At 45.5% G+C, this 22,369-nt stretch overlaps 1 protein-coding gene across 1 annotated transcript in view; it reads left to right on the top strand.

Annotated features, from left to right (window-relative positions):
* Enthd1 (ENTH domain containing 1) overlaps positions 1 to 22,369 on the top strand; it is a 106,875-nt gene that overhangs the window by 50,842 nt on the left and 33,664 nt on the right. The window lies entirely within an intron of this gene.

The raw sequence follows: 22,369 nt of genomic DNA, 5'->3' as shown, positions 1-22,369 counted from the left end.
GTCAGAAGAGGGTAGCAAATCCTCTGGAACTGGCATTATAGACAGCTGTGAGCCACCAAGTGGGTGCTGGGTATTGAGCCTGTGTCCTCTGTAAGAGCAGCCAGTGCTCTTAACTCTTGAGCCATCTCTCCAGCCCAATTTTAGTATGTTTTTAGTGTAATTTATTTTTGATGACGTTTAATGAGGGAGCGCCTTCTAAAACAGGCATTAAATGAAAATGTGCATAAGCATAATGCACAGCCAGCCTCATTGCCACAGCTTACTTAATCATCTTGTGAATAATTGACATTAGAAAAGGGCACAGTATAGATCTGGGTGTGGTGGCTCACATTTGCAATCCCGCCACTCAGCATGGTGAGACAGAAGGATTGCCACAAACTTAAAGCCAGCCACATCCATGCCAACCTGGACTGCAGTGTAAGACCCTGTCTCAAAAAACCTGGAGGAAAGGGCACAGTATAAATACACAAAATGACACCAAAGTCACCTCCAATAAATGACAATATTGGGTCTCATCTAGGCTCTGCTGCTGTCAGGACCCTGTGTTCTGGCTCTGGTTGAACCGTTCCCTCCAGTCCCTGCTCTACATGAAGTCCCAGTTTGGACTGAAGATGGAGCCCAGGCCTCATGGCATACATGCTAAGTGCACACTCTACACCACACTGCATCCTGGCTGCAATAGGCTTTCCTCTAGGTTTGCTCAGCAAGTAGGGTAGACCATCCTTCACCAAGATATGAATGAGACATCTATCAGGAGCATTTATCACGAGCTATTGTGACACAATTACATCATATAGCAATTGATAATTCAGATGTCAACCCAGCAGAGGAAGTATTCCCTGATGGGTACCCTATCAGCAAGGCTTGCAGACCACTGACTCTGAAAACTGTTGCTTTCTTCTGTAATTTCCCTTGTGTAATAACAGCTATGATATCTCCCTACTACCATGCATTTTCATGTGATGTGTATATGTAATCTCATGATTGCATCTCAATCTATGGGCACATATATCTGTGGATGTTTAGGAAGATGGCTTTTCATTTAGTTACATAATTTTGGTGTATAGAATATATGCTGGGACATGCTTTATAACTAGATCTATTTGTCCCACAAGGGCTGTGGACATTTAAAAGCCTGCCTTGTTCTTTTGCTTAGGCTAACTGTACACAGCTCACTTTCACCTCAAAGCAAGTTCAAGCTAGACTAGAGGCTTTTTGTAAATAGATCATAAGTTTAAAACCTTACAGCTGTGCACAAGGTCGGAGTCACAGATGTCCAACCTAGGTTGCTATACAAAGCACCCTAAGAAAAGCATGCCAGTTCTTCACTTGCCAGTCTGCTAACAGTAGACCCGTGTCTCAAAGTTTGCTATTGGGCACTGTGCCCCCCAGCCCAAATCTGGTTACAGTTTTACTGCTGAAACCTTGAAACCCTTGTGTTGCCATGGCAATGGCTCAACTCCTTATCACTTACCCTAGGAATGTGCTTATGACCAATGAGAAGTAGCCCCTGTAATTTCTTTTCTTAAAAAAAATTATTTATTTATTATATATACACTTGCACCAGAGACGATGCCAGATCCCATTACAGATGGTTGTGAGCTACCATGTGGTTGGTGGGAATTGAACTCAGAACCTCTGGAAGAGCAATCAGTGCTCTTACCCTCTGTGCCATCTCTCCAACCCCCCCTTGTAATTTCTTTATTGCATCAAGGTTCCTGGGGGAAAAGAATTTTGAAGCCAGAGGAAAAAAATCTAGAGGAAGAATCGAGGAGAAGTTAGAAGTAGGAGAGGAGTATTAGAAAAGAAGCAGAAGAATTAAAAGGCTGATTAAAACAAAAAACAAAACCATGTGTGAGTTTGTTCATTTGCCCTCAGATCTTCGCTGGCTGTTACTTCCTCTGTAAATCCTGAGAGGGCCTTGGGCTAGAGTGTCTTGGGACTGGACCCAAAAGCTTTCATTAGATGTCCTCAGTACCCTTCACCTTGTCTCTCTGCTTTTCTGGCTCTCAATCGTCCTGTCCTGTCTCACAGAGGTGGCTCCTCATGGCCCCCAGTGTGTTAGTGTGGGCTCACTTTCCTTACAAGCACAAGGGCACCTTCATAAATGGTTCCTTCTAAATGCTTATGAGAAGTTAAGGAATATTATAATAAATGCAACAAAACTTGAGGTTGTGGTAATACGTGTGTGGGATGGCATTTGCACAGGTAATTGCTATAAATGGCTATAATCCAGGGACAGTTTGCTTGACATTTAAATTTTAATTAATTAATTTTTGAGACAGTGTCTCATTGTATAGCTTTGGCTGGCCTATAATTCACCACGTAGACCAGGCTGTCATGGAAATAACTCTCAGATCCACCTGTCTCTGCTGCCTGGGTTCTGGGATTGAAGGTGAATGCCACCACATCTGCCTTGCTTAGTGTTCCTGTGACATCCTTTACAGCAGGCAGCCGAAGTCTGAAAGCTTGAAGGCAGAGCAGTAGGAAAACTTTCTTGTATTCTAACATCGTCTAACATTTCTGCCTCCTAGCATTTCAAATATAGACTTTCTTTTTGAGAGCAGTTTTAGATTCACAGCAGAACTCAGTGGAAAGTGCAGCATGTCTCTGCTCCTGTGCAAAACACATCCAGCTTGTCGCTCGCCACGTTTTTTACAGTCAGACTTGCGTTGATACGATGGTCATTCTAAGTCTGTAGCTTTGTCCCAGTTCACTCTTGGTGCGGGACATTCTGTGAGCTTAACTAGCATGGCATACATCCACTATCACCATACAATGTAGCCTTGCCCCACGCTCCCTCTGTGCTCCACTGTTCACCCCTGCCTCCCTCAGTCCTGTCAGCCACTGACCTTTTTACTGTCTGCGTAGTGTTTCCTTTCTTAGAATGCCGCAGCACTGGAATCATGCATAAGCACCTACTTTAGATTGGCTTCTTTGAGGTTCTTACCTGACGGAAAGTTCTCCTCATGGCAGGATCCCTCCTTTCTCCTGAGTATAGAATAAGATCATTGATTTGCCACTATAAGACACTTTGGTTGCTTTTGGTTCTGCAGATATGGGGTTTTGTATGAATATATTTTTTCCCTCTAACACTTTAACACAAGTGAAGTTGAGTATAGCTTCAGAGGCCACCCTAAAGATGAGAAGCCACAGAACATGCTACACAAGGGAATGCCTCTACTGTTTTTCTTAGCCAGAACCCATCTAAGCCAGAGGGGCTCTTCTTGTTATTTTTAATATGTGAGTATGTGGGGTGTGTGTGTTCATGTATGGATGTGTATGTGCAAGTGTATGCACATGCCATATATAGAAGAGACTTGATGTTAATGCCAGGTGTCATTCCCAGTGGCTTTCCACTTTGTTTACTGAGTCAGGCTCTCTCACTGAATCCAGAGCTCACCAATTCCTACTAGTTTCTTTAGCCTGCTTGTCCTGGAATCCTGTCTTTGTCTCCTGAGTGCTAGGGTTGTGGTCAGGCTCCACGCCTACTCTGCTTTTCTGTGCAACAAGCACTTTATCTACTGAGCCATCTCCCTAGATCCTTTTCCTATTTTTAAGCCTTTCTTTTCTCCAGCCTTTCCCTGGCTTGCTAAAATGCAGATCCTAGCATTTCACTTCCCAGCTTCACAACTGTCAACAACTCTCTGCTGCCAGTGAGATAAATCTAATTTTTTCATATTGTCATATGAAATTTCCATAGTTTGATCCCAGCTTATCTTTCTGATCCCTTTACTCCAAACAGTCAGTACTCTCAGGACTCTGCGACATTCCGTGTGTAGTCCCTTTTCTTTAGACCATCTTTGTTCCAGGGTGACATGCTGGTCTAAGTTCTGTGGTGTAAATACCATTTATTATGTTCATGGATTCTCTGGGTCAGGAACTAGGACAAGGCACAGTGGGAATGGCTTGCCTCTTCCATGATAGATAGATGTCAGAGCCTCAGCTGAGGAGCTCAAAGGCCAGGACAGGAATCTTCTGAAGGCTGGCTCCCTCATGTGTCTGGCCATTGCTGCTGGCTATCCACTGGGGGCCTCAGTTCCTCTCCACATGAGCCCATTTAAGTGGTCTTTCCACGTGGGCTAGCGAGAGCTTCCTCACAGCATGGTGACCGGGTTCCCAGGGTGAGCATATTCTGCCCAGTAGAAGCTGAATAATCGATCCCAGAAGCCACACCATTGTGCTACCATTATGTTCTGTTCATCCGGGCAGTTGCAAAATCCTGCCCAAGCTCAACAGACAGGAGAGAAGACCTCTACCTCTCCATGGATACATGGATTTCATACAACACTGAAAGAAAAAAAATTGGGTAGAATGCACGTTGGCATATACATTTATGTGCCCGTTTGCGTGTTTGGAAAATGTCTGTCAGCTTTCTATCACATTATAAATATTTGACAAAATCCTATTCAAATAGCAAGGCCCAGAGAAAATGTCATGACTGTTATAAAATCCTTCTGTGTGCTAACTAATTTCTCCTTTCAGTATGGTCTCACATGACTTTCCTAATACCTCTATTATAGGATTCTTAAATTTGTGGTTTAAATTTATGGTATAAATTATACTTGCTTTATAACTGCCTAGCTAATAAATTGATATACTCATTAAAGACATTTAACCATTGGAAATAAAACCACTCTGCATCCTGACCATCTTTATCCAGCATAGTCATCTAGCTCCAAAGGGTAAGCAGTTAACAAATTGGTGGGATGTTTCTAGACCATTCTCTGTGTATTTATACATATATATTTTGAATTATATGCAGCTAGCTTTATTTTGTTTTAGAACATTATTCTTAGTTTTTCTGAAACTATGTGGCATGTAAGAATACCACTTTGGCAAGACCCAGTAACACCACTTTTGGGTATATATCCATAGGATGCTCAATCATGCCACAAGGGCATGTGCTCAACCACATTCATAGAAGCTTTGTTTGTCATAGCCAGAACCTGAAAACAACCCAAATGCCCCTTGATCGAAGAATGGATAAGAAAAATGTGGTACATTTACACAATGGAGTACTACACAGCAGAAAAAATAATGACAGCTTGAATTTTGCAGGAAAATGGATGGAACTAGAAAATAATATTTTGAGTGAGGTAACCCAGACACAAAAAGACAATTATCACATGTACTCACTCATATGTGGTTTTTAAACATAAAGCAAAGAAAGCCAGCCTACAAACCACAATCCCAGAGAACTTAGACAACAATACGGACACTAAGGGAGTCTTACATAGATCTAATCTACATGGGAAATAGAAAGTAGAAAAAGACAAGATCGCCTGAGTAAATTGGGAGCGTGGGGACCTTGGGGAGGATTGAAGTGGGGAGGGGAGAAGCAGGAAGGGGAGCAGAGAAAAATGTAGAGCTCAATAAATATCAATAAAAAAAATACCTTTTTGGTGGGGGAGTGGTGAAAAAAATGTTCATTGTTCAGAGCACTGCTATTCTTTTAGAAGATCAGAGTTCAGTATACACACACACTTAAAATATATAAGAATAAATCTTAAAAAGACAAACAAGAATACTCTTTGATTGTCCTTCCATGTTGGTCACTATCCAGAGGTTTTTCTTAATCTTCTATAATATCTGGGTATATATATTATTCCCCTGATAGTGGGCATTTTGCTGTTTTATATTTTTCACTCATAATTATGGCTTTGGCGAATAACCTTGTATACATATGTGAGTGTTCTTCAGGGAGGTTTTAGAGATGCTTTCCTACGCTGTATTGTCTGCCCATTTTCATTATTGCTATGTTAGCTCCTCAAAGATCAGTGCCAATCCGAGCTTGCAGTACACACGAGCCCATCCTTCACACCCTCACTAGCACTTGAGATTTTCAAGCCTTACATTTTTATCACTTGTAAGAAAGTTGCATTACATAGCTGGTATAATTGGAATACTTCCACATATTGATTGGGTGTTTTTATTTCCTCCTCTGTGGCTTGCCTATTTATATAATTAACCCATTTGTCATGTGTATTGTTTGTTGTTCATTGAATTGATTTTGTAGCATTACATATATATGCACATAAAATTTATGTCTGTAATTTGTGTTGCAAATTACACAGCAAGGCTGTGGCTTGTCTTTCAACTCTCAGTGATGTGTTCAAAGAAGTTTTATGTTTTCTATCTTATTTTTTTCTTTCATAGCCAGTATGTGTTTCACACACACACACACACACACACACACACACACACACACAAAGACCTGAGTTCAGATCCCCAGAGCCTGGCATAGAGTAGATTATCTAACAAGAACTCCAACAAGGCATGAGAAGCCCTCTTTCGAGTTGTTGGTTAGGGCTGTCCAAGAGAATCCCAAAACATACAACCTATTGCTGCTGCCCTTGATTGCCCGCAGAGGTAGAAGGTAAATCCCTGTTGCTGAAGTTGCCATGCATTTTGGACATAGGGTCCAGAGAACCTCACCTGGATCTGATCCGAAAGCCTCTGCCCTGACTTTCATGGCATCAGAAGGTGCCGTGCATCTTCCAAAGGAGAGAAATAATCAGCAGTGTGCCCAGCTATGACGCCTGTGAACCATCAACAGCCGGCATGGAACAATACTAAGGGTGTAGAAGTGGCATGCGTGTCTTGCCAATAACCAGTTGCTCTCCTCCTGGGCTTAAGGCCCACTCAACCAAAAGAAAATTGTGCCTGGATCTAGAAACTTAGCCAACTTCCTAAGGCTACTGAAGTCATGGATCTTGGAGGAGAACCTACAACTGCCATTTTACTAGAACAGCATAATTCCTCACTAAATTAGAAATATTTATCTTCATACCTACAGTTAAGTGTGTTCTCACCCCTCATCAAGGAAACTTCTCTTTGCAACTGAGGGAGACCATTGCAGAAAACCACAACCAATCAAAATGCAGAGTTGTGAAGCCCAGTACTAACTACAACATAACTCCTGCACCTAAGACTCAGGGATCATAACAGAAGAAGGGTCAGAAAGATTGTTAAGAGCCAGAGGAGCAGCCAGGTGGTGGTGACGCATGCCTTTAATCTCAGCACTCAGGAGGCAGAGGCAGGCAGATATCCACGAGTTCGAGGCCAGCCTGGTCTACAAGAGCTAGTGCCAAGACAGGCTCCAAAGCTACACAGAGAAACCCTTTCTCAAAAAACACAAACAAACAAAGAAAACAACAGAGGAGCAGGGGGTTTGCTGGGAAATTATGTCTCCTAAAAATGTCAGAAACTACACCAATGAAGTCTCACCAACATGGCTGCCTAAACAGGACTCGAACATGGACAATACCAATAGCCATGCTAATATGGAAGCCAGAAAGCTTATAAGGCCTCAGCCCTAGACTAAGTAACTAAGGAATGCCTAGAGCAGGAGACACAGTCTTCACTAAAGTTAAAGAGCACACCAACTGGCTATCCGGCTATCCAATACCAAGTAACGTTATACAGACTGAGCAGGTAGTAATTGTGTATTTAGGAACACACACACACACAGAGAGAGAGAGAGAGAGAGAGAGAGAGAGAGAGAGAGAGAGGGAGGGAGGGAGGAGGAGGGGGGGAGGGAGGGAGGGAGGGAGGGAGAGAGAGAGAGAGAGAGAGAGAGAAACAATGAAAGAAAAAGGCCATGAGTTAGAAAGAGAATAGGGGTAGGGTGATGGTACACGGCAGTTTGGAGGGAAGGAAGAAATACAGTTATATTTCAAAAATTAAATTACTTAATAGAAATTACTTATAGATTACTTATAATCCTAGCCTTAGGGAAAGGGGGTTTAGATAGATGGATCCTTAATGCTCATTGGGCACCCAGCCTAGACTGGTAAAGGTGCTTACTGCCAAGCCTGACAGCCTGGAGTTTGATCCTGGAATCCATATGGTAGAAGGAGAGAATAGACTCACACAGGTTGTCCTCTGAGCTCCACATACATGCCAGGATGCTCACATCCATTTGTATTTTTAAACTTAAAAATTTACACAAAAACATAGAAGTAAAGAAGGCAAGAGATTGAGGAAAGACTAGATATCAACCTTAAGTCTCCACACACGAGGACAGGAGCTCAACATCAACACACTACACACATACACAATACTAAATATACACACTACAAGACAGTTTTCCCCATGTTTATAGGATATGTTCACCCCATTATATTTTCATGGCTTGAGTTATGTAGTCCGTCTTCATTTCAAGGGTTTGTGAGCGGTTTGTAGACAGCAGCTTGTCCAGACAATTATCTAGCAGTGCTGTGGACTAGCCCGTTTCACTCATCCTGTGTCTGTGTACACACACTCAACATGCTCGTATGCACTTGTCTGTGCATGCACACAAAGAGTCCAGATGTCCACATTGGGTGTATTCCTCCATGTTCTCTACCTTATTTTTTTTTTTAAGACAAAGTCTCTCATTTAACTTGGAGCTTGCTGTTTTGGCTCGTCTTGCTGGCCAGTGAGCCCTTGCAGTACACCTGTCTTACCCTACAATGCTATGGTCACAGACAGATGTGGGGACACCTGGCTTTTATGTGGGTACTGGGATCTAAACTCATATCTTCATGCTTGCATACCAAGCATTTACTCACTGATCCATCTTCTCAGCTCCTTGATCTTGTTCTGAAATTGTTCTGTAACCTTTAGTAGTTGTAAGAGTTAAACCACTCTTTCTGGTCCCCTCTCTGTGCAGTGGTTAAGACTGAACCAATGTCACCTTAATAATCCCTTAATGTTCTTGGGGTGACATCAGCACTTAACTATTATATAAATGATGGTGAAGTGGCACCATTTCTCCCCACTTTAACAAAGCAGACTTTTATTTCTGTTTCTGTGATTTGATGCAGATTTCAAAACACTTTATTCTGAGTTTCTTTCTGTCCAGTTCACTTACTTATCCTGTCAACAGATGGTTCTGATTTCCATGTTCTGATTTTGGTAACTTCAGCCCATGGCAAAAATAAAATAAGAAAGCTATTCTGGCCAGGCCTTCCATTCTGTTCCTTCCTTCTTGCCTTTTGTCCTGGGTATTTCTTTTTTTGTCGCCTCGTATTAGCCCTCAGGATTCATCTGCATGTGTGGTCATCGTCCTCTTCATTGCTGCATAGTGTTCCCTTACAGGTACACTCCGTCACTGGCACTGTGTGTCATGTTTGCTTGTTTGTTTTCTGTTTTGTTTTTAATTACACACTGGGCTTGTATGAACTCACATAAATTGCCCCAAGACTCCTGGACTTCATGGACAAGTTCTCCAAGCCAATTATTTGTCAGTAAGATATTAGCTCCTTGAGATCACCTAGCATGCCAGATTATTTTCCAAAGATGTAGTTGCTACAAGTCCCCAGCAGCCCCTGCTCTTGTCATGTTTGAAAAGTTGCCAGTCTCTCATTTGTTCTAAGTTGTTTTTTTTTAATGAAATTAAGCATATTTTTGTGTGTAGAAACATTCCACAGTCTGACTCACCCGTGTTTTCTTGTGTAAGGCATCTACACATCTCTCTTGGCCATTTTTCTGCTTGGTTGTTTGTCTGTTTCCTAATTGATCTGTAGGAGTCTGGATCCGGGCGGGAGGCCGAGCCTACCATCTCATGTGTGGTTTTGTAGCTCACGGGTGCTCTTTACACTTCAGATGGAGGGTTTGCAAAGCAGAAGTTCTGAATCTTAATGAGGAAGAACTTTATTCTTTATGATCTGTGCTTTTGTGTCTCCTCTAATTTGGGAAATGTCTTCCTTGTCCTGAAAGCACAAAGATAACTCTATAAAGGATATTTTTAAAAATTTTTTCCACAGTTAAATCATTAACTGGTGTGTGATTGAAGTAGGAATTCAGCTTCTTTTCTCCATAAATGGACAGCTGCCCAAGAATCATTAGTTGGAAAGTCTGTCCTTTCCCCCAGCGACCTGCAGTGTCCCTCACGCTCTACGGCATCGTTCATGTGCACACAGATGTGCTCGTGGGCTATGAGGAGCCATGGGGGTGGGGATGCACTTTGACAATGACCGGCTTTTGTGACACTATGTTTATAGCAGCTCTTTATGGACTTTCCTTCGCCCTGGTCCCACTCTTCTGCTCTCCTGCACAAAAGCTTGACGAGCCCCTTAAAAATCCCACTGTAGTTTTAACTGACACAGTATTGAATTTTTAAATCAAGTTGGAAAAATGAGGACTTTACAACAGCAAATCATTCCATTCACTTAGTTCTTACCTACTGCATTTGTATTTTTTACATACAGGTGTCTTGTAATTTTGACTAGATTTGGTCCTGTGTGCTTGACATGCGTGTGTTGTCCATGTAAGGTGATGCAATTATGATTTTTCAACTTAAGAAAGTGTAAAACTTTGTTTCCAATGTGGAATTGTCTTTCTGGGATAGCAATCTGCCACTTATTTGCGGTGGTGCTGGTCAGCAGTGGGACCCCGCATCCCCAGGGAGCCCTGTGATCTCACGGCGGGGCGGGGTCTTTCCCTGGTGCTCTACTATGTGTCAGGATGTCAGGTCTGCTAGGCATATTAATGAGTTGTCAGTTTGCTGTAGTTTCAATTTACAATGGCTACCGCCTCAGGAATTGCCTCAAGTCTTGAGACGTGCCTTTGTTTTCATGGTTATTCTAAGAAGCTGCATTTGATAGATTTCGTTTTCTGTTTGTTGATGGTACAGATGAGTGGAATTAATTTTTTTGTATATTGATTGTTATAACCAGCCCCTTACTGAATGGTGTACGGATTCTTCTGAGTTTCTCATATTAAAAACCACATCATCTATGAAAAATGGCAGATTTAGATTTTCACTCGCAAGCTCTATATCCTTTGTGTTTGGCTCTACCTCCTTCACACACTACTGGTAACAGCATGGCCAGGGGCTTCTAAGACCTTGTCCATATCTACAAGAGGTTGATGTCAACCCCAGCTCATAGGAGGTATGCACTGCAGGCTTTTGCAGTTCCCCCTCACTAGTTTATTACCAGTTTATCAAGACCACATTTCAAATTTTCTACACTTAGCATCTGTATTGACACCTACAGATTTCTTTCCTCTAGACTATTCATTCTATAACTTATTGATTTATAAATATTTAAACAACCTTGAATTCCTTGGGAAAACCTCAATTGGCCTGGTATATTCTCTTTTTTGCTCATCTATGGATTTGGTATACCAGTGTTTTGTTCAGGAGTTTAACATTTGTGTTTCAAATGATGTTCTGATGATCTTCTCTCAAATCCTTGTTGTTATGTTTTGATACTGAAACTTTGCTGCACAGGACTTGGGAGGTGTTTGCTCCTTTCTATCTCCTGGATGGAGCTGTGCAGTCTGCAGATGGGGTGCTGTGAGAGGCATGGAAAGACCTGTAAACGCGCTGACAGTGTGGTTTGTCCTCAAGACTGCAGACAGGGAGAGCAGTCAAGGAGCGGGAGGGGTCCAGGTGAATCAGCCCTGGCACCAGGTGATAACTGCTTTCCTCTCTTGAGGTGCAGTGTTATCCTCTACCCTGAACAGTTTGGGCAGTCAGCATTCATGGTCACCCCAATGAGGGAAGCTCCTGTTGTTGAAGCTTTACCGGCTGGGCAATTCAAGGTCATAACATCCCTGTTTCTCATCCGTAGCCCACTGAATGACCACTGCCTCTGACTAAATAGAGAATTTCCTCACTGATGTCTGAGTACCTCCTCCAGAGTGATGCATTCTGGCAGGCATCATAGAGTTCTGATGTATTCGCCTCAAGTACATGTCTTCAGAGTTCTGTCTACCTACCTTCTTATCACTAATCTTCCCTTCTTCTTCCCAAGCCCCTGGTGAGGACCCTGCAGTCACTGCTCATGAGTTCCTGTTGATTTCTCTTAGGCATCTTACCTTTCCCCTTGTAGCATATGAAGATGTACTGTCTGCAGCTCTGTCTAAGGAGAGGACTCTCTACTGATGCTCAGGGCACTCTGAGCGGGGCTATAATTTAGCCCCTTCACTTCTGAGCAGCGCTTTGCAGGCTTACTTAGAGACCTGTCCTTGTCCCTCCCTTAGCTGTAGCGAGGAGCTCGCCGTGAATCTGTGGGTGTAAGCTGAAGGAATGGAAGCTGTAGCATGGCACCTTTGCCACCTGCCTGTGGTGCTTTCAGTACCTGACTTCACCTTGTGTCCTGTGAACCAATCTAACTTGACAATGGGGTGCTGCTGTATGTGTTCATCTCTACGCTCTGCAGTTTGGATGAAAGTCTAATGTGAGGGGACACAGCTGTTTGTTGTTCTGTAGTCAGTCTCTTATCAGAGCCCCATTACAAGCCAAGAGTTGTTTTTCAAGTGTATTGTAATCAAGGCACAAGGCATGTCCTTGGCCCAGTGCAAGACAGGCTAGCACTCTGATTTCCTACCGGGGAAGGAAGAGCTTCCAGATAGCACTTGCAGTCCCACTGGTTCCACTGGGCTCCACAGGTCAGCAATCAGTGTGGCTTGTCTAGTAGCCCAGACTTGCTGCAGAGCCTCGCCTTGCTGTGGTCTTCACTCAGAGCAGGCAGTGGCCAGCAGAACAGTGCACCATGCCACCCACAACCCAGACAGCCTGTGGATGGTGTGATTCTTTCTTTGTGTTGGGCAACAGAGGGTGCTCAGTTTGTCTCTCACTCGGGGAGAGCAGTCTTCTCATTGTCCAGACCACTGAATACGCTAAACCTTTCACAGGCATGACAGGCCCTGTGCGTATAGCTCCGGGAGTACCTGCTACTGGCTGCACACACTGAATAACATCACACTGAGTAACATCATGCTATCAATGGAGTGGCCAACATGATGCTTTATGAATTGGAAGGAAGGAAGTGCAGCCCTTAGAAGACTCAGCAGAAACTGGCATGGTGTCTCTGCCCCCATAACCCTAGTTCCCAGGAGGTTGACAAGGTAAACGGCTGTGAGATCGAGGCCAGCATGGAATATGGAGTGAGACCTTGTGTTGAACAAACAAAGAAAAGAAGGTAGCAGAGTTGGCATGGCTCTGAGGCAAAACAGTAATAGTATGATCATTGTCTCTGTCACATGAAGGCTGATAATTGTGTTTAATAGGAGGCTAGCAGCTGAGCGTTGAACACTAAGGCTGGGTTGGTCTGCTCTGGTGTGAACTGAGCTGGAGCTCCAATGGGCAGCACGACCCAATCAGTGAGCAGCAGCCTTTCCCCGTCCACTGGCTTCCCAGCATAAGCTCATTGTACTGTAATATGTAAGACTCGCTACTACAACTTTCACATCTTTGATGTCTGCACTAATTTCTCCAACTGTACCAGAAACATGGATGATGTAATTACAGGTTCTTCTTGTTCTCTCTGACCACCATAGAGGTCTGTCCATTATGAAGCATGTGTGTTCCCTCTACGTTCTGAGACCACGCAACAGATCTTGTGGTGAGGTGGATCCCAGACTAAGGTTCCTAAGCTACCCATAAATCCCCTTGTGTACAAAAGACTATTGGGGCTTCAGAAATCAGTGTCCCTTCAAAGACAGTATACAATAAGATTTTAGGACAGCTGTAAATGACTCCTGGTGTCTCTGGGGAAGGCTGTGTGTGTGTGTGTGTGTGTGTGTGTGTGTGTGTGTACCTACTCCTACTCACACAGCATAGTCTTACACTTTCTTCCCACTGCAATGTTACAGAGGCAGAGAGGCCTTCCTGTATATCACAAATCAAAAGTCACCTCCCTATCATTAGTGGCACCTTTCTCTCTCCCATGAGTGTTCTTGGTAGCACACCTCAATGTCTGACACACTGATTGCTTTTGAGCCCATCTAAAAGCACATGGCCTCAGGTATCATTGTGAACCTGCCACTAGTACAGCACCAGGTTTGGACTCTGCTCTTAGGCAACTCTGAGTATGTATGCTGCTTTTCCAAACAGCTGTAAGAAATTTGCATGCATGTGTTTCTCAAGACCCAGTGCATTTCCCATTGCCTTTTATTTGAGGACAGTTATTATGTTCCTTCATCTCGTCCCTGAAAGTGCCATTATGCCAATCGTCAGAACCTAGTAAAGCATCCTGGGATTATGACCTGAAGTTAGGGTTTCTGTCTCTATGACCATGGCAACTCTTATAAAGGAAAGCATTTAATTGGGGCTGGCTTACAGCTCAGAGGGTTAGTCCATTATCATCATGGCAGGAAGCACAGCACCATGCAGGCAGACATGATGCTGGAGAGGGAGCTGAGAGTTCTACATCTGGATCTGAAGGCAGCAGGAAGTGACAGCAACATTGGCCAGGCCTGAGCATCTGAGACTTCACAGCCCTCCCCCAGTGACACACTTCCTTCAACAACACCACACCTACTCCAGCAAGGCCATGCCTCCTAATAGTGCCACTCCCCATGGACTCATGGGGGCCATTTTTATTCAAACCATTGCAGGTAGAAATATGGGAAGTTATTGACATAGTAACTGTGCAATGTGGTTGGTATTAAGAAATCCAATTAAACCCATTTAATACTTACCTTTTCTTTCCTTTCTACTTCAAAAATATGAGAATGGTTGACTTATATTGCAAAATGAATATAAATTGATTAAAGGCTCTCATTGAAATGAGTGAACAGGCAGAACAAAAGCCCAACCACATGAGTACAAGATAAGGCAGTAACTGCTTCAAATAGAGGACTGGCAGGGGTGGATATGATCCAAATACCCCGCATTCATGTGTGAAATCACCAGAGAATGTAGAATACAAATTTATTTTAGAATGGCAGTTTTCATTACCGTGTATGTAGTGTTCAGCCGCTAAAGAAGCACTGGATGATGCTGACTTCTGAAGTGCTTAGGAACTTTTAGGCCAAGAAGTGATCCAACCTAGATCACTTTGATGAATGTGTACACTAGAAAAATGTCATACAAGCCCCGGTAACAGTTCCAATTGGGAGAATCAAGTTTAATATAAACTAAGTTGACAGGCTTTTTATCAAACTGACCATGTTTTCCCAGGTGTGTAGGTCCCAAGCTGACTTTATTTGAGTGAAACACGTGACTGTTCATTATCAAGAGTGAGGACATTACCCACCTCACAAAAGTTACAAATACCTGCTGTGTGTCAGGTATTGTACACCTGCTAAATAGCCTGTGATTAGCAAAAGCCCTGCTGGATGGCACTGTGTACCTGTGAGCTAGCTTTGAGGAGCAGAAACAGGAGGGTGGTCTGATCTACATAGCAAGTTCTAGGCCAGCCAGTGTTACATGTTAGGTTCCTGTCTCAATCAAAGAATCAAATAAAAACAAACAAGGTCTTTGCTTTTCAGGAGCTTTGGGGCTAATGGGAGATGACAGTCATCATAGTGGACAAACGGGCATCAGAATGGGAGGGGACACATGTAGTAGCCAGGAGGGCATCCAGTCTTGTGATGGGAGATCAGGGAGGCTTTCTGGAGGAGGTGCTGTCCAGGCTAGAACTAGAAGGGTGGACGAAGGCTGAAAGACAGGCCAGCCAAGGCGTTGCCTTACTGTAGGCTCTGAAATGTCTTTACTTTTCCTCTGCACAACAGTTTTCTGAGATTAATGAGGAAAATCCATACAAAAGATTTAAATAACCTGACCAAGGTCAGGGTGAAGATTTGGTGGAGAAAGCGCCTCAGGCAGGGGAATAGTAGGTGAGAGACCAGAGCAGAAGGGCAGGGGTCAGGGAGAGCTGGCAGCTCTGAGAAACTGGAAGCAGCTTAGGGAGGCCTAAAGATTAAGTGCATGGCAGGAGGGGTGCCAGGCAAAGCCAGAGAGTTGAGCAGGGCCCTAGAAAAAGGAGCCGTATATTTAGTGTTCAAACTGGGACACTCTAGACAGTGACAGAACACAATGAATAATCATCTTGGCCTTGGTGTTGGCCAGAATAATCATAAATCTGGATATTCCTGGGCAGCATGGCTTGGACGCTCCGTGTCCTGATAAGCCACACTGAGGACTTCCCACACTCTGGAGCCTTTCGGGTTCTTCAGTCTGGGATAGGATACAGCCTGGAGCTTGTGCTGGAAGAAGGCTTCCTGCGTTACAAAGCAAAGGTCCAGCTAAGTGAGTTAGGCAGACAGTGGGATAGGCTCCTGGATGCATCCTGCACTGGCCTCTGCTCATCTGGGAGAGTCACCTGTCACTGCCTTCCTCCTTGTTCTATGTGGAGGTCCAACTTGGACACTGCTTCCCAGACAGTATAATCTCTGGCCTTGTCACTACCTGCCACTCCCCTTCATTTGTCTGATTCCTACTTGTCTGGGTTCAGCTAGGATGCACCTCCTCCCAGGAAGCCTTCCCAGGCATGCAGAAGGCACGGCTTGCTACTGTTCCTCCCCAAGCTCCAGGGACCAGGCCCTGCTTCCTCACACTAGACTGTAATTCTGGGAGCTAGGTCACATCGTGCTTAGCAAGACACTGTACCTATGCCCTTTGCTTAGCATATAGTGAGTACTTCCTTAAATGCTTCCTGGTGAGTAAGTGGCATTGAAATGCCCCTAAGTAGAATGCAGCCATCCTTGGGGTTTTCATCCTGTGCTTTCTGCATATGCTTTAAAAGCATCTTCAAAGAACATCTGTCACAGCTTTAAAAGGAAGGTGGCCTGCGCCGCACAGTGAAGTGCTTGGAGTTCACGGCTGGGTTCATTGCCTGCAGAGTTGCCTTTTAAAGCTCCTGAGAATTCCCCCATCCCCAGCTGACACCTGATTGTTATGCTAGCTAAGGTTCTGTGTGACAGGAGGGGATGCACAAACACAGTGAGCTGGAGAGAGTGTCTGGAGCACAGCGAGGTTATGTGCTGGGCCTTGGCCAGACTCAGGTAGCATCCACTGAGCTCTTCCTTCCAGTCCCATCGCAACCCAGGAACTGTCTCTGAGTGGCAGGTGCCCAGAGATGTCTCATCAGTGTCCCTCTCTCCCACGACCCCCAGCATACCAGTTTCCAGATGCTGGGCAGTCACTCAAGTCAACGGGGCTGGAAGGACTGCAGGTGAGGGAGGGACAACATCACTCTAGCAGCCAGAGGGACAGGACAGTCCCCATAGCGAGTTAGCAGAGGCAGGGGGCCCCTCAGAGGCGGGCCCTCATGTCTTGTTCACGCTTGAGCGGTAGGCATGGTGTTTTCATGCGGGATTTTCACGCGGGACTGTTAATATGCAAGAGAGATAGCTGTGTTTGTCTGTATTTCAAGATAACCTTAAATCTCCTTGGTTTCTCGACTCTGGGAGTTTATCTATAGCCATGTTGAACTCAGATCAGTTTAGGGGCTCCCTACCTCCCTCTACCTCCCCAAGGAGGCTTGACACTGTGGCTTTGCGGAGGGGGGGTACCTGCTCCTTGGTGTTTGAGCATTTCTTCAGTGTGGCCTCTGGTGAGCCAAAACTCCTGACATTGCCCTAGTATTGCCTCTCTCTGCCTGTATCCACTGACCTGGTGTAGGTAGGCAGGCTGTGCAGGTCCATTTTCCCCTTTCCCCCATCGTGAGGCTCTGTCACTTATGCCACCCCCTCAGCTAACTTGTCAACCCCAGAAGCTGCCGGAGCTGCTCCTACATCTCACACGGCAGACTCTGAGTGGTTCAGATATCACCGTCCCTTCATCTCCCTTCCCTTCCACCAGTGACATTTCTTCCCTACTGCCCTGCCCTGTTCTGCTGTCAGGTGAGCAGGGTGGGCACAGCTCACTGTCCAGGTATTCCCTGGAAAACAGGCAGAAATCCTATTTGCCCTCAGAATGAAGCAGCGTGGGAAGGAATTTCCCAGTTACGTGCACTGCTGAATGATCCCCGCCGAGAACTAGCTAATGGACTGAAAGGTGCTGGTTGACCAGGTCCTCAAGTCTCTGAGGCTTCCCTGGGCTTGCCCTGGATAGGCTTACCGTACCCCACCCACTCCTACTGAGGCTGCCTGACTTCTCTGGACAGCTCAAGATAGGTTAGGAGCTTAGTGTTAGGAACACTTGGCAGAAGCCAAGTCAGTCTGCTTCCTCGGAGCCTTCTCCGTTACTAAGCTGGCTTGTGTTTGTTTTGTTCATTTGTTGTGGCAGTGCTGGGGTTGAACCTAGAGCCTTGCACATGCGAGGCAAGTGTTCCTTCGCTGAGCGCCAATCTTCAGCCTGTTTGTTGTTAGTTGAAGACTTCTACCATCATGCTTCTGTTTGGGCAGTGTGATGTCATACAAATGATTGTGCGTGGGGGAGGGCTCTGTGAATCCAATGCTTCTTAACCTTCCTAATGCTGCACCCTTTAATACAGTTCTCATGTTGTGGTGACTCCAGCCATGAATTATTACATTGCTACTTCATAACTGTAATTTTATTACTGTTACGTATTGTAATGTAAGAATCTGATATTTGACCACTGTGAAAATTTGACCCCCTCCTCAAAAGGGGTGGTGACGCACAGGTTGAGAAACACTGCTTTAGGGATTCAGCAGAATGTAGCACTGTGGGGTAGAGGCCACCTTGTAACATGTGCTCATTCTTCTCCTGCCTTTGTACCCCCAGTTCCTAGCACACACACCCAGGTGTTGTTGGGGTGTCTGGTATGTACAGAGCTGATGAGAAGAGAGAGAAATGGAAGCTTGAGATGACCCGATAGTTAAGACAGACTGGGACTCGGAGAGGAGTGTTCAGGCTCATTAAATCCTACTCAGCGAAGCCGCATGACTTACTAATTGAGATACTATTTATCGATGGGCAATATGGTAAGAGCTCTCCTCGGGCTAATATACTAAATTAAAGGCAAAGCCCAGAGAGCGTTGCCTTTCTGTAAACATAAACTAGAATAGCTATCAACTAGATGCCAGTTGCAAAACAGATATAAAGTTCCAGAAGGAAAGATTAAGAAATTGTATTTTAACTCAACAAATAGTTACTGGGCCCCTGCCGTGTTTGTGTCGGTGCTGTGGTGGGCCTGTCTGTCCTCTAGGACTTTCTGTTCTGGCTGAGGTAGCAGGCAATAGACAAATAAAGTACTTAGAGCTGTGGCCCGAGGGATGGGGAAAACAGACCAGAGCTTTGGAAATCAGCGATGGCTTGCACTGGAGCGCTTCCTTGAAGAGCGAGCTAGCTCAGGAGCTGAGGTGGAAGGGTGGAGAGGCCTGGGAGGCACTGTCTGAGGAAGCACGGACGCCCAGGTGGAGAAGGTTAATTTTTCCTTGAGAAGCCACGTGGCTGCAATGTAGCACAGGAAGCGGGTGGTGTGGCAAGATTTAATCCTCAGCCCGTGAGGTGTGTGGGGTTGGACCAGCTGCTGAGTGCAGAGGGAGAGTGAGGTAGTGGGAGAGCAGGAGCGGGAGGGAGCAGGGGAGCACCTGTGCCTACCCTGGCAGTTGAGGTAGGACAGAGGCAGTGGCTGTGGGAGAAGGGGGCGGGCTGGAGCTGTGTTCTGAGCACTGTCAGGACTTCCTGATGAGCAGGTGTCAGAAGGATGACAAATGAGCTTGCCTTGTGGCCTTTGCGAAGGGAGAGTATGATGGTGCCCTTTACTGTGGAGGAGGAGGCAGCAGGGGAAGTGGGTAACTGCGGACAGTGTGTTAGCTGTGCCAGGAGCCCTAAGAGGCCACTCTTCTCTGGGAGGACTGACTAGAATTGAGGCACTGGAACAACCAGACCAGAAGGAAGGCAGTCGTCAGGTTCTCTTTATTCTAACTCTGTTTCCTGGATGGGACTGTCCGCTCCCTGGATGGCTGTCTGCTATTTGTTTAAGAAGTCTGATCATTCCATTACACCGAATGCAGGCCCTCGCCAGACATGCCTAGCCTTTTAATAAAATTCTGGGAGAAAAACCTCTAGTAGTTGACCCTGTCCTTGCTGATTACAGTTGGTGTTCAAGCTATTGCTTCATTTTTTCAGGCTGGCAGTTTTAGCAAATGTGATCCTTGGCTTATTCATAGTGGTATTGCTGTCTTCTTCATAGCAGAGTAAGATCACAGCAGAGAGTCCAATCAGCCTTCCGTCACTGTACCAGACCCTGCAGATCTCACAGAGAGAAAGGGCTACTTAGGATCACAACTTTGCAGTTTCAGTCCATGGTCAGTTGGCTCTGTGGCTTCAGGGCCTGTGGTGAGATGGCACATTATGGTGGGGTCACATGGAGGAGTGAAATGTCTTACCCTCTTGGTCAGGAAGCAAATGAGAGGAAGAGGAGGGTGAGTCCCACAGACCCCTTCAAGAGCATGCCCCCAGGGAATGAGGGTCACCTACTAGGCTCCACCTCCTAGAGATTCCACTTTAAGGACATGCCTTTAACATCTGGGCCTTCGGGAGACACTTAGCATATCACTGTGGCCAAGAACTAAGCCACATACATAGCTCGTCTTTAGAGTGTTGACTAGGCTCACACAAATGTGGGCTTTGTTTGTTTGTTCCTCTCTAAAGTGTGTAAGTAATACAGTGGCATGCTGTGGCTCTCCAGAGCATCTCTAGATAACCCCAGAGAGTTCTGCAGCAGATTCCTGTGCATTGCTGGATGGGCACGTGGTGTAGAAAAGCGACAAGCAGAGGGCTGCAGTAATTACAAACCTTGGTAGGCAAAGGTGGTGCCACAGCAGAGCTTGACTGTGGCTCTTGCCAAGGTCAGCTGCTTTGAGCGAGTGCAGATCAGAAAGGTGCCTCGCTTCTAGGCCGGCGGCGATCAAGTCATTTAACTTAGAAAAGAGAAACTCAGAGAGGAGTATGTCACAGTTAATGCCGGTTGCCAGTCCCCTCCCCCGTAACCTTGGAAAGCTTAGTTATCCATAAATTCTCAGTTCTCTGCTGACCACATCTTCGATGCCATCTTCCTGTCTCTGGGGAGCCTGGCCACTCCCTGAACTGTTGTGATGTCTCTTTTCATGCCCTCCCTCCCTGAGCCTTCATCTGCCTATCATCTTACTCTTCAGAGCCTTCCTGGCTCCTCACAGTGAGGACCAGACACCACTGGTCTTCCCACTGTTCAAGCAGGTGAACAAAGCGAGGCAAGATCCTGGATGAGAAAAGATTCTTCATGCACATTTAGGGGCTAAAGGAAAAAAATTCTAAGGGTAAACCAGAAGAAAGACACACCCGAGAGCTGAACCATGGTTGAAGCATTAACTGCAAATGGATATAAATCAAAAGACAGGTTCCCCTAAGCCAGCATCACAGGCAGAGAACTACACCTTGGGCCGGGAACAAAGGCAGACACCAGACCTCAAATTACCTTACACTGGAGCACCCAAGGGGACGTAGATCCATATGCTTAGTTCCCAAGATAACTCAGGGCTTTTGAACTTACAGACTAGCTTGAGCCCAACCTGATGTCATAGTCAGTGACCACCAGCCAGAAAATGGAGTAGGACTACGTAAGTGAGAGTCTTCAAAGGCAGACCAAGGGTTCACCTCCAGGGACTCTCTGGACATGGGTTACCTCTTGTAGGATGCTAAGCAGCTCAGTGTAGGATGTTTTTGTTTTGTTTGTTTTTTAAAGATAGAAGCAAAGGGCTAGGGAGATGGCTCAGCGGGGAAGTGTTTGTGTGTGGGCAGTGAGACCTGCCTTTGAAGCCCCAGCACTCATGTAAAAGCCAGGAGGGTGAGTGGCACATGCCTGCAATCCCAGTGCTGGCAGAGAACGGTAAAGGCAATGGGTAAGACAGGACAATTCTGGGGATTTGCTGGCCAGCTAGTCAACCCAACGTGGCCCACTTCTGAGTCACTGAGAAATAAAAAATACAAAGGACACCTGGCATCAACTCTGACCTCCATCTGCACCTGCATTGGTGAGCTCACACCGGCTCACGTGCATGTACCACACACACATGTACACAAAGAATGGAGTCAGTAAGTGAGAGCCGTCTAGAGAGATTTGAAAGTAGCCAAGGGAAACTTCCAGAAAGGAAAAGGGAAAACTCGGTAGGCTGGCGAAGGTTATGCAATGTTAGCATGGAACCCAAGTGAGAACTGCAGATTTACCTGTGGACCAGGAAGAAGCCAGCATGTAGCGGAGGCTGAGGAAGTGGGAGAAAGTAGACACAATGAAAAACGTGTTTTTCTCAGCAGAGCCAAGGAGAGAATCCCAGAGAGAGGCTACACTGTAAGATGGCAGCCGGTAATGTTTCCAGAATTGGTGAAAGACATAGGAAGTGCAATATGCAGCAAGGACGATAATAATTGGGAAAACCACTAACTCACACGTCAGGGTGCAGGAGACAAGAGACGGAGACCCAACAGGCAAGTGGAAGCTGTGGAAATCAGCTAGACCAGGAGCAGACTTCTCGGCAGCACCATAGAGGCTGGGACACAGGTGTCTTCCGGGCACAGAGGAAGACCCCTGCTCTCCTAGAACGTGCAGTCATTGGTGAGGGGTAGGTTAAGGATCGAAGAGAAGACTTTGAAATGAACAAAACTGTGTTACCTATTGACCTCAGGACAGTGTCACCCCGAATTTCAGGAAGGAGGGGATTACTCCAAAAGGAAGATCTGAGATGCAGGATGCAGTGGTGAACT

Source organism: Microtus oregoni, unplaced genomic scaffold (genome assembly GCF_018167655.1).
Source record: "Microtus oregoni isolate MIOR12 unplaced genomic scaffold, Mior012 000022F_ref0000154, whole genome shotgun sequence".
In the NCBI taxonomy this organism is placed as follows: Eukaryota; Metazoa; Chordata; class Mammalia; order Rodentia; family Cricetidae; genus Microtus; species Microtus oregoni.
This window is presented reverse-complemented; position numbering and strand designations above follow the sequence as displayed.